This window comes from Pituophis catenifer, unplaced genomic scaffold (genome assembly GCF_029215685.1).
Source record: "Pituophis catenifer annectens isolate HBS135680 unplaced genomic scaffold, rPitCat1.0.hap2 SCAF_2, whole genome shotgun sequence".
Taxonomy (NCBI): domain Eukaryota; kingdom Metazoa; phylum Chordata; class Lepidosauria; order Squamata; family Colubridae; genus Pituophis; species Pituophis catenifer.
In genome coordinates, this window is record NW_027256882.1 from 191,005,917 (window position 1) to 191,019,286 (window position 13,370).

The 13,370-nt window shown below is 40.7% G+C and overlaps 1 protein-coding gene across 1 annotated transcript in view; it reads right to left on the reverse strand.

Moving 5' to 3' along the window:
- The window catches only part of ADGRL3 (adhesion G protein-coupled receptor L3), a 425,730-nt gene that overhangs the window by 391,142 nt on the left and 21,218 nt on the right, over nt 1-13,370 (reverse strand). The window contains exon 2 of the mRNA XM_070938393.1: nt 9,428-9,562. The gene's annotated coding sequence lies outside the window, so the exon portion shown is untranslated. The remainder of the gene's footprint in view (nt 1-9,427; nt 9,563-13,370) is intronic.

A 13,370-nucleotide genomic window follows, 5' to 3' on the forward strand; every position in this document is an offset into this window, starting at 1 on the left:
CTGCCGGCTCAGAGGGCTTCCTCCGGCTCTGAGCAACCTGCCCGTTCCTCTCGGCTGTCCAAGGGGTCCCTCTCTTCCCCCTGTCCCTGCAGGACAGGGTAGGTCCGCAGACCTGTCGGCAGCGGCTTGATAGTCGGGGTTTTCGCGGGGCTCATTAGAGCCCTGCTATTTCCCCGACTGAATCGCCGCGGAGCCAAACCGGAAGTCCCCACAGTATATTGTATTTGAGGACTTCACACATTATATTATAAAGAACAGAATAAAAATCCATGAGTAGATGTATTCATAAGTAAAGTCAGACAAAATAACAACACTAGAATATGGCATATTATGTGAACTACAGTTCTTTAATTATATGTGATATAATTTGAATTTATGTGACATTTGAAGGAAAATAATCCACAGCAGTATCAAAATAAGTATGATGACTTTTTTATTATAATGTTCATGATGTTTATTGTAACGGTGAATAACCATTATCACATTGGAAGTAATGATTCAAAAATAATTATTTCTGTATCAATTGTTCACTCCTATGCAGTTTATTCAGAAGTAATTTCAACTGAATTCAATTACTTTACTCCTAATAATTATACATAGAGTTGTAGACATATTCTGTTGGAGGTCATTATTAGCATAGCATATGTTTACTGCAGAAATATTTTTAAACAGTAAAATGAACCCCTTTCAGGAAATAAGCAGAAATCAGATGTGTATAGTTCAGATTTCAAAACAACTTAGGAGTCAGCATTACCTCCTAAATATAAAAGAAAAGGCATCATAAAATGGAAACCCAAATGCAAATTACAAGGTTGGTTAAGCAAATACAAAAATACCCTTTGCTATTGCTCAGAAGTATTGTTTTTATTTTCTTTGTTTCACTCCATCTCCCGCCCTTGCCATCCCACTCTAAGTTACCGAGAGTCTGCTGCATTTGCCTGAGAGCACCTGATAAAAAACAAGGCAGAAATCAATAACACATTTATAAATGAAACTCATTCCCACCTATTTGCCTAATTAACACCAGCATACTTGCTAATGAAGTACTTTACAATAGCCACTTATGAAAACTGAGTGACAGATTGGCAAGTTGTTTGCTTCAGGCAATAGGTACTTTTCCAAGATTTGCATTCGCAGACTTAAATTTGTCCCATGTAGTGTGCATATTAAATATTTGGATCTATACAATTCACAAGTTTTCAAAAGTATTTAATTCAGTTCCTTTCATTCCCATTTAGAAATTCTTTTGCATCACTAGGGAAGTTTGAATATCCAACGTACTGTTCATTAATGTTAACAAAGATGTCAACATTTTTTTCTTTATTGAATGATTGTATGATAGCTGTGTGAGTGTGTCCATAATAAATCTTTACCTTTAATCCAATATATTTTTCATGACCTGTAAGTAAGTGGAGGTTGTAATGCAAACCTGTTTTCTCAGACGTAAGTGCCATGATTTTTAATGTTTACTCCACAAGGATTGAGTTATTAGATAGAAATTCCAAAAATATATCCCACTGACAGTCACCCCACACACAAATCAATTACAATGAAAACAGCATTTGCTTTTCTTAAAATAGGGGATGATGGTGAACTGCAGAATTAGAAGTTTAAGAAAGAATAATGGAATGGGGAAAAGAAATAACATTCTATAAGCTAATATTCCTCTCTTCTTCCCAGAAGAAAAATTCAAACTTATACATCAAATATACATTGGTATATTTCATTAGATGAGTAATGAGCAGGTGTGTGTTAAGGTGTAGGGAGATATACTTTTCATTTGCTGCTTTCATCCTGCAAATCCAATATGAGTATCATTTGGAGGAGACCTTATATGTTATTCTTTTATATGCTCTATCCGAAGGCAGCAATTTCAAAGCTTTAGAAAAAGCATTAAGATAAAACGGAGTGACAAGACAGAGAATTAGCATATTTAAATAACTGCTACTACCTTCTAAATTTTCTTTTCAAGAATAATTGCCAAGGCCTCACTCTTTCAGTATAATCCTGGATTTGAATAAGGCTCTTCATGATTGCAAAGACTGAGTAAACTCTTTGGTTTACTCAAAAATAAGTCTTAATGTATTCAATGGAGTTAACTCCCAGAAGTATGTGTATTTATTTGTTACCCTTGATTTTAGACAAAAGGCAGAGAAGTGGCATTCAGTTAATACAAGTAATACTCCCTTCTCCTCCATCTCCAGACAAGGTTAAGAGGTGAAGAAACAATAAAATATATTACACAAAAGTTCACAAACATATTGAAAAGGGTTTTTTAAAAAAAAAAAAAATCATCATGGGCATTTCACTAAAGAAAAGTAGAGTGGTTCTCCTTTTTTTTGGTAGAGGTTGTTGATGTTGTGTGTTTGCCTTCAAATCATTGTTGACTTCTGGCGACTGCTGGGCAAGTCTCGGCAGTTTTTGGGCAAGGAAAAAGGTGCATATACATTCTTGTATTGGACTTTGGGATAACAGAATAATAGAGTTGGAATGGACCTTGGAGTCCAGCTCTCTGCTCAGGCAGGAAACCCTATACCATTTCAGAAAAAGGTTGTCCAATCTCTTCTTAAAAACTTCCAATTCCAACTTGGAGCATCCATAACTTCTGGTGGCAAGTTGTTCCACTGATGAATTGTTCCAACTGCCAGGAAATTTCTCCTTAGTTCTAGGTTGCTTTTCTCCTTGATTAGTTTTCATCTATTGCTTCTTGTCCTGCCTTCAGGTGGTTTGGAGAATAGGTTGACTCCCTCTTCTTGATGGCAACCCCTTAGATATTGGAACACTGCTATCATGTCACTCCTAGCCCTTCTTTTCATTAAACTAGAATAATGATAGGAAATCGAGTCTACGACTGCCTGTTTTCAGTTTCTTTCATTCATTCATTCGTTTATTCATTCATTTATATGTAAGAACCACCTATCTCACTCATTTGTTTCTCTTCTCAATAGCACCATCAGAAGAACAATGGTGGTTCTGTAAAATAGACATGTATGCCTGAATTTTTATTTTCCTGCAGTTTCATGGATCACATCCTTTGAGTGGGTTGGTGGAGAAATTGTTGTTGTTAAGGTTTCCTCATGCTTGCAACTTACAGAACCATAGCACTGGAAGGGACCATTCCAGCCATCAAATCCAACTCTGTTCAGTGCAAGAATGTAAATATAAGTATTGAGGGCAAACAGTTGTCCCGACTGTACTTGAATAGTGAAGAGGAAGCCATCTGTCATACTGCTCTTACAGTTATTGTCATCCTGTCCCCCCAAATTCAATTGGAATCTGTTTGTCTGTAACCTGAGTCCATTATTCCACACCCTGCAGTCTACATAGAGCCAGAAGAGGCTTTGACTTTCTTCTATGTGATATTTTTTTCAGGCATTTGAAGAGTAATATCATATTCTCCTGCAGTCGTATCTTCTCAAGGCCAAACATTTCCCCTTTATTCTCTCTGCATAGGACGAAATTTCTAGTCCCTGGATTATCTTTGCTGTCATTCTCTAAACTTGTTCTAGTTTCTCTGAATTCTCCAAATTGTGGGTTCAAAAACCAGATACAGACCTCAGCAAAGCAAAATAAATTGATCTAACCGAAGCAAATAAAGGATAACTACTTCTCATTATTTATAAATTCTGCTGTAGGTATATGGATCTACTTATGGTATAGAAGTTAAATGCTAGGAGAAAGGAGACCGAATTTCTAGTCCTTCTTTAGGCACAGAGCCAGTCAGGTGATTTTGGGCCAATCTTTTTCCTTAATCGAAATTGGTTTTAGATTCTGGCAGTGGGGGATGGTGTTACTGAGTAATTCTCATATTAAGCCTATGAGCCAAATATATGTATAAATGGGATTTATTTGAGGAAAGAGAAATATAGGAGGAGGGGGGGGAGAGAAAGGAACACAAATTTCCAAAGGAAATCACTACAATCAGCTAACCCTTGCTAAATAAGTTATTTATTATGTCTTTGAAAAAAAAAATCTTGGGATTCACCACATGCTCAATGTTTGCTGCAAAGATGATAGTTACAAATAGATTATCTAGGCCTCCTAATTTGATCTCTTTGTCTCTCTTTGTCTTTTTTTTTTCTAGGAGAACTTTACACTGCAAATCCGATCCATAAATGCAACCCACCTTGAACAGGTATGTCTTCCATATCGTAAACTTCAGTACCCCAAATCTGAAACCACATTTGTCCACCTTTAGCATTAGTTCATTCTCCCACATGCAGGAGATATTCAAAGGAATTCAACCTCAGTAGCTCACAGGAAAGATGAGCATCACTGAGTATCATCAGCACATTCATGAAAACCTTCCCAACTATTTCATGTAGCTACTAACAACATGGGAGACACTTTCCAGGATATTTCCCAGAAGCTGTGGATGCACCAAAACTCCCAGCACAATTTTCTGCTGGTAGAGATGTGAAAGGAATTACTGCAATGTGGCAATTTGAACCTCTACTATGGCAAGACCTCCCCAAAAATATCACACTGAATGGTAACCAAAGCGATTCAGCAGTATTAACAGGATAACATTCCCACTTTCTCTCTCCTCTCTCCTCTCTCCACATAGCTCATCCATTAGAACAACTAGACTCCCTCCATCGTAAATCCAGATATAAAACCAGGTTGAAAAGAATTTAGATAATCCATTCATTCAATTCAAGAGTGCAAATGGCATAGCATGTAGGGGTTTCGTGTAAGGATCTTGAGCCCTTTGGAATGCATAAGATACAATGGTTCAATTTTTTGCATTTTGATGTTTTAATGAAATTAAATGGCAACATGGACGCTTTAAGCCTGGTAGAAAAATGTAGCCTTACTCTGCTAACCTCTCTCTTCAAGTTCCACTTCCATCTGTTAAAAAAAAAAAAAAAACAACACACCACAACCCAAACGTTGCACTATTTTCTCTTTATCAGTAGAGGGAGATATAAGCCAAAAGAGATAGAGTGAGGGTGATAAAGAGAGAAAGATTCAATATAGCTACTGATGAAAATAACAGCCCAAGCTTCTGATAATTTTAATGTTACTATTATAGAAATATGGAAATAATAACATAATTTAAATTAAAACAGTAAAATGAAATATGATCCTGGCCAACATTGCTTTATGAGCTTCAACATATCACACAGAATTTGTACATGTCAAACAGAAGGTGTAACTCCTTGACCTAAAAATTGGGAGTGGCAGGCCACTACTTTCTTCATCACATTGCACATATAAAAAGATTTCAAATTGGCAGTGGACTCTTCAGCACTGCCTTTGTTAAGCAGTATGAATAAACTCTTGTCTGCAAGAAATAACTATTAATCAGCAGATGATCACTGGTAGCACAGAGTCTTGAGGCTCTTTATATTTAGTTTTGGGGAAGGCTTCCATTTATAAGTAATAGTTCAGATAGATCCAGGAGCTTCTCTAATTCCTTGGAGATGAACTATTTAACGGGCTCAGACATATTTTATTAACTACTAAAGTTATAGTATTATTCAAATAATATAAATACAGTACAAACTAAACAGATTTTATTTATGAAACTTTTCATAGCTAATATATTTGAATGCTTACCAGAACTAATAAAGATCAGGTCATTGTTCTGATCATCTAACAGGATTCTTTTGGTGATTCTTTTTTTTTTTTTTTTGCTTTAATTTATATGCCACCCTTCTCCGGAGACTCAGGGCGGTTTACAATGCGTTAAGCAATAGCCTTCATACTTTTGTATATTTATACAAAGTCAGCTTATTGCCCCCACAATCTGGGTCCTCATTTTACCTACCTTAGAAAGGATGGAAGGCTGAGTCAACCTTGAGCCTGGTGAGATTTGAACTTGCAGTAATTGCAAGCAGCAGATGTTAATAACAGTGCTTTAGTCCACTGTACTACAGGCTCTTCAATAGATGGAATCAAGGAATAGCCTCAGTTTCTCTTCTACACCATTCTAATCAAGGAAGAGATTCTGCCTGGTTCATTCTTAATCAGATTCAGTCTTCGACCTGCACCATGATTGCTGTGCTCCCCTGCTCCCCTCTCTCTCTCTTGCTCACACATACACATACATACACACACACACACACACACACACACACACACACACACACACACACAGCGAGAGTTCTAAAGGTGTTTATTCAACCCGCCCAAACAGGTCCTTAGAAAGTACCCACATTGTGCAGATTCGGATTCGGAGTTCAGCACAACAAGAGTCACTGGGTAAAACGAGTCTAACAGGCACACAGGAAGTCCAGGGAATCAATCCACAAGTCAAATGGGTCAGGACACATGGCACAAACACATAAGGCATGGAACTGGGCACGCTGCTCCACCGACACTCAAGTCCTTGGGGTGGGATTAAGTAGGCGATGCTGGTGCGGCCCTTTACAAGGAGTGAGGTTGTCTCCTCATGTGTAGTCTAGCTCATCGGCATTGCGCCTGTTTCCTCTCTGCCCTACATGTCCTTGGATTGGGAGGAGGTGTGGACTCCATCTCCTCCTTGTCCCTAATGGGGACAACTGCTTCCAGTCCTTCTCTGAAGCCTCCTGGCCAACTGACTGCAGCTGCAGCGTGCCTTGCTCAGCCACAGCCTGTCATTCGTCTGATCAGGCTGAGGCTGCTTCCATCAGGTTAGCACTCTCTGAGCCTCACACCCGGAGAGGAGTCCAGGGTCAAATTCATGACACTTGCTTAAGCTTACACTTCATCACACACAATTATTTTATATAACACGCTGCAAGGGATAATGGAAGAATTACCATGTCAAGTACCAAAAACACCTGCTGTTACTTGTAAGTTGGGTACCAAGATCTTCTGGTACTTAACATGGTATGGCCAGCCAGATAAAAAAAAAACTTCACCCAACACTATTTAAAACCCATCATGTTCTGGGGATTACTTTGTCTAATCTTGCCTTTACCCGAATAAAAAGGAATATGTTGTAATAGCAAAATCCTTATCAAGTATTGATCCACTCATGGCATGTTTTTCACTTCTATGTCTTTCATAGATGAACTTTCCTTTTCAGAACAAATAGCAATTTGAGTCTATGACTTGCCCATAGCTTCTGAAATTATTAATCTGAAGCCCATGAAAGTCACAACATTTTGATTCACCTCTTTTGAGTGCAAAAGCCTTAGAGCTTCTTCCACATCTCTGGGATTGCCCATTTGGCTATTTGTGTTAGAGCAGCGCTGTCAAACTCGAGGCCTGTGGGCCGGATTCATCATGTGCTGGCCACGCCCATGCCCAGTTTAGTGAAGGGGAAAAAAGTCCCGATACGTCATGTGACGACACCGTGACAAGTTTGACACCCCTTTGTTAGAGGAAGTAAAAGTAGGAATAACGGTAACTGAATGGTCCCATTTCTCTTAACATTATTTCTTCTTCTACTTCTCATGAAGAAGAAATAATGTTAAGATAAATGGGACTCTCAATTTGGCAAAGTTTCTATTGAATCACCTCATTGGAATAGGTATTGGAATTAAAACAAGGATCTGCTTTGAAGCACTCTTAAATAAGGAACCTGCGAAAAGTAGTTTGCAAGTAAATGGCTCTTCCATTGTCTCTGGGGTAATCCTGGAATTGTATATTATTGCAGACAACTATAGTTCCATATTTGGAGATTGAGAAGATGAGTTAAGCAGAGTGATGGATTCTCAGAATGACCTTTATCACCTCACTAAACCTTCTGCCTATCAAAACTCTTTTGAGGTGGGAAGAATACATTTGACTTCATTCATTTTCTCACCTCTTAGTTTCTTGAACATGGCCAGCTGGGAGCCTTAACTTTATTTGCTCTTGGGTTAGCAGAATGTGACACTTTTATTCTAGTTCTGTCAACAGTTGGAGTTCAGTTTGGCATTCTGTATAAAGATTCAGGGCTCACCAATATAGTGTATGTGCTTGGGTCAAACCATTGTGTGTTAATATTGTCATTCTCCCTCTTTATTATACAGAAGTATTTCTTGCAAAAAATGTATTATTCTTAAGCTTGTAAAAGTTAGAAAAACAAAAAAGCCCTAGATTGTTATATTTTCTGTAGATCCCTAATGTACCAAGTCACACTTTCAAAAACACACTAATTCAAAGAGATAAACACACACACACACACACACAAATACATATAATATATACATGCACACACAAGCAAAATATCAAAAGACAATGTTCAAAGCATACAATTATTTTTTTTTTAAAAAATCATGATTGCAAAAATAACCTTTTAAAACACCAACATTTACAATTTTGAATTACCCATAAAGTTTGAAAGGAGAGTAATTACGTATTGTTACAGCTCCAAAGTAAAGAGGGGATGGGGGGGGTGTCGAAAAATCGGTGAACCACCCCTCTCCTAAAAAAAAAAAACTTAACAACTTTTTCTGATCCAGATAACTGTTAATATGTTCCTTCTCTCTAGAGATTCCTCCAGCTATTTAATTAAAAAAAAACATTGAACACTACTTCTGCTGTTTCTAAGTTTCATGAAGAAATGGAGCTGGATCAAAGCCAGAACAAAATTATTTTATGGCTTCAGGCTTTTGAATACCTTCCCAATATTCTGGCAGCAAACAGAAAATAGAACATTTAATGCGATACTAAGCATTTCTTTCTTTGGCTACCTTTTCGGGATGGAAGGAACAATGCCATACCATCTTCCTGTGGTCAGAAAAAGTATTTGACTCATACAAACCCAGCTCCTGATGCTTCTGAGCTTTTTGAAGGATTTTTTATTTATCAATCATTACAGTTCTTTGAATGATCACCTATGACTCCATTCACATAGGCAACAAATTTCTACAGACCCCATTCAGAGCTGTTTAAAAATTGCTCGTCTTATACACATACCAAGTGACCTACACAATACATCTGAGGAACAGTGAGATCATCGGAGATCAAGCAAGGTAGAAAGGTCAGTTGTGTGGATTCATGGATGACGGTTCAGTGAACTGCAGTTATAGGTTGATCACCAATTCTTCATCACTATCTCTGTGATTCACACAACTAGTAAAGTAACAACCTTCTTACCTAGAAAAAGATCTGATAATAAAGTGACACCTCATCAGGAACCAAAAGTCTGTCTATAATACAAAATGAAGATGGAAAACTGAGCCTGTGTGTTTGTGCAGTGTAACTCATCGTAGGGGAATATACTCAGTGAGGACCAATGATGCTGAGTAGAATAGCAACTCATAGCAAAGCTTTTGTATGATTGTGTTTCCAAGTATGTAAGCTTGGTTCGTAACATTTGATTAGCTTTCTGTAAATTTGTTATAGCATTTCAGTAAGTGATTGCTTGTCTATTAATTGGGAGCTACTACTTTCTAATTTATTAATTCTGGATTGAGTTAATCAGCATACACTTAAAACATTTCTCTCCAAATTGCCATTCTTTTATATCTACAATATTTTTATTCATTAGTTTCAAATAAAACATTACCCTTTCATCTTCTTCGTCGGTAGATGAAGGAGAAGATAGTGTTGTTGCCACCACCGCTATGCCGTGATGGACACTGCTTTTCAGTCTTGGATTTTCCTTTTTTTGAAGACATCTAGACAACCTGTAAGCTATTTCCTAATAAAATCAATAAAAACAAAATTTAGTCACCTGCTTAACAATTTAAACCCACAATTCTTTAGAAGAAAATAAAGCAAAAATCAACAGAAGCAGTTAATTGTGCAGATATTTTGGCCAAATATCCAATTTACTCTATTCATGCAATTTAGAGTATTTGAAGGCCAAGATAAATGTTACATAGAAACCATATGGAAACTTGTCTCAACAATTGTTTTTGTTATTGTTTTAATAGAAATCCATTTTAGTTCTAATTAAAGGGTTTTTATATACAAACAATTGGATTTCCTTTCAGATATAGATTCCCCATCTCTCAATCCCACCACCAGAGAACATTCTGAAATAAAAACTAGGTGCAACATACACATAGTTTGACTTTGTTGTGTATTTCTTCTGCAAACGAAAGGGGAGATAAATAGGCAATCATCCTTTGCCCTGATTAGACGCCTTCACTTTCTTCAACAATTCATAACAGAAGTAAAACTCATAATTACATCATTTTTTCCTCTTTCATTCAAATGCCATTGCAAATAGTCCTCAACTTTTGACCATTTATTTAGAGCAGGGGTGTCAAATTTGCAGCTTGCGGGCCAGATGCATCATGTGTTGGTCACGCCCACCCCCAGTTTAACGAAGGGAGGAAAAGTTGTGATACATCACGTGATGACATGACACTGCAAGTTTGACACCCCTGATTTAGAGATTTTTCGAAGTTAGGACAGTATTGAAAAAAGTGATTTACAACCAACACAGTGTCCCTGCAGTCACATGATCACTATTTGTAACCTTCCCAGATAGCTGCCAACAAGCAAAGTCAATGGGGAAGCCAGCATGGAATGTTACAAGTCACAGTCATGTGATGTCTCACTTAATGACCATATGGCTCACTTAACAACTACAAGAAAAAGGTTGCAAAATGGGGTGCAGTCACATGATGACCTTAATGACCACACTGCTTAATGATGAATTTTCCAGTTCTTATTGTGATTGTAAGTTGAGAACTACCTGTAGATCTATATTGGTTCTGAAAACCTCCAACAATGTCTGTCTCAATTAAACAACTGTGAATGGAGAGACTGAGCATATTCTTTCATGCTTTTAATACAAATAAGACATACTGCATCTCAATTGCAACATTTGTTTTTCTCTCTCCCACTCAGACTTAAAGGATGCAGTCTACCATATCTGGTAGATCTCTTAATCTACCAGGGAATCTTTTCAGGGATTACATGGGGATGTATTGAAAATCAAAGGAGTGTAAGATTTATTCAGCAAGTTTATTTTTTGGTTATGTGGCATTAGACTTTAATGCTGAATTTTAACTTATAGAGGTGGAATTTGTAGCAACAGGAACAGTGAAGGAATATATAAACACCATACAAAGTACAGTATAAGCCATTTCACCAAATTTTAGCATGTATTTAAGAAGCTTCCATAAAGCTTCAGGCCCCGGGCCTTCGGTTGATGTTGTGCAATGCCAGGTCCGTGGTAAATAAAGCCCCCCCTCATTTGTGATTTGGTTCAGGAGGGGTGTGTGGACCTGGTTGGGCCAGGAGGGGGGGGGTTTCCCCTGGTTGAGATGTGCCCACCGGGTTTCTACACATTCCATCAGCCGAGGTCCCAGGGGAGGGGCAAGGGAGTGGCGGTTCTTGTAAAGGAAGGACTTGTTCCGAGGGAGGCCCCTGTACCTCAGATAGCCAGATGCGAGTCTCTCCTTGTGAAGTGGGGACATGGGAGGCAGTTGGGCTTGCTGATCATGTACCTGGCTCCCTGCCACATGTCGGCGGCCCTGCCCGAGCTGCTCAACATGATTGCCGAGGTGGCGGTGGAGACCCCCAGGCTTATGGTCATGGGGGACTTCAACTTGTCATCTGTCGCGAGGCGTCTGAGGTGGCCTGGGAGTTCATGGCTTCCATGACGGCCATGGACCTGTCCCAATTAATCCATGGACCCACTCACATGGGAGGACACACTCTGGATTTGATTTTTGTCTCTGGTCAGTGGATGAATGATCTTGAGATAGGGGAGATAGTGATTGAGTCCTTGTCATGGTCAGATCATTCCCTTCTTAGGCTCAACTTTCTAACCACCGCAGGGAGGCGGTTAACACCCTGCCGCAGGGAGGCGGTTAACACCCTGCCGCAGGGAGGCAGAACAGACAAGATGGTTCCGCCCCAGGCGCCTGATGGATCCTGATAGGTTCCAGATGGAGCTTGGGCCATTTCCTGAGGCTCTGACCCAGGCTCGACTGAAGAGCTGGTGGCCGCCTGGGATATGGCGGCCGCCGACGCTTTGGACTGAGTTGTGTCTTTGCGGCCTCTGACCCGTCGCTGAGTTTACCTGGCTCCTCGGATCTCCGAGGAGCTGAGGGAGATGAAGAGCCGGAAAAGACGCCTGGAGAGCGGTTGGAGGGCCAGCCACTCCGAATCTGACCGAACACTGGTGAGGTCTCATATTAAGACCTACCTAGTGGCGATAAAAGTGGCAAAATGTAATTATTTTTCTGCTCTTATCGCATCTGCAGATAACTGCCCAGCTGCCCTGTTTAGGGTGACCCACTCCCTTCTCCACCTGGGAGCGTGGGAGGATCCCTTGCAGGGTCGGGCTGAGGATTTTGTCCAGTATCTGCACGATAAAATCACTCAGATTCGGGAAGGCTTGGTCTCTGACTGGGTAGGTACAGACGAGATGACAGAGGCAGGTCTTGAGAATGTCATTTGGGAGGAGTTCGACCCTGTGGCTCCCGAGGACGTGGACAGGATCCTGGGACAGCTGAATGTGACATGTTTATTGGGCCCGTGTCCCTTCTGGTTGGTGCTGGCCTCTCGGGAGGTTACACGAGGCTGGCTCCAGGGGATTATTAATGCTTCTCTGAGTGAGGGTGTCTTGCCTTCCACCTTGAAAGAGGTGGTGGTGAGGCCCCTCCTCAAGAAGCCCTCTCTGGATCTGGCTGTTTTGGCTAATTACTGTCCAGTCTCCAACCTTCGCTTTGTGGAGAAGGTTGTTGAGAGTGTGGTGGCGTGACAGCTTCCACGGTACCTGGATGAAGCTGTCTATCTAGATCCGCTCCAGTCTGGCTTCAGGCCTGGGCACAGCACAGAAACGGCATTGGTCGCATTGGTGGATGATCTCTGGAGGGCTCGGGATAGGGGCTGCTCCTCTATCCTGGTCCTGTTAGATCTCTTAGCAGCTTTTGATACCATCGACCATAGTATCATGCTGCGCCGGTTGGAGGAGTTAGAGGTGGGGGGTACCGTTTTATGATGGTTCTCCTCCTATCTCTCTGACCGGTCGCAGTCGGTGTTGACAGGGGGGCAGAGGTCGACCCTGAGTGCCTTGTTTGTGGGGTGCCGCAGGGGTCGGTCCTCTCACCCCTCCTGTTCAACATTTATGTGAAGCCGCTGGGTGAGATCATCCGTGGCTTTGGGGTGGAGTTCCATCAGTACGCTGATGACACTCAGTTGTACATCTCCACCCCAGACCATCCCAATGATGCCCTTGAAGTGATGTCCCGGTGTCTGGAGGCCGTGCGGGTCTGGATGGGGAGAAACAGGCTCCGACTCAACCCTTCGAAGACTGAATGGCTGTGGCTTCCGGCATCCCGATATAGCCAGCTGGTGCCATCGCTGGCTAATGGGGGCGAGTTACTGGCCCCCACGGAGAGGGCCCGCAACTTGGGTGTCCTCCTGGATGCACGGCTGTCTTTAGAAGAGCATATGACGGCCGTGGCCAGGGGGGCTTTTTATCAGGTTCATCTGATTCGCCAGTTGCGCCCCTTTCTGGATCGGGACTCCTTATGCACGGTCAC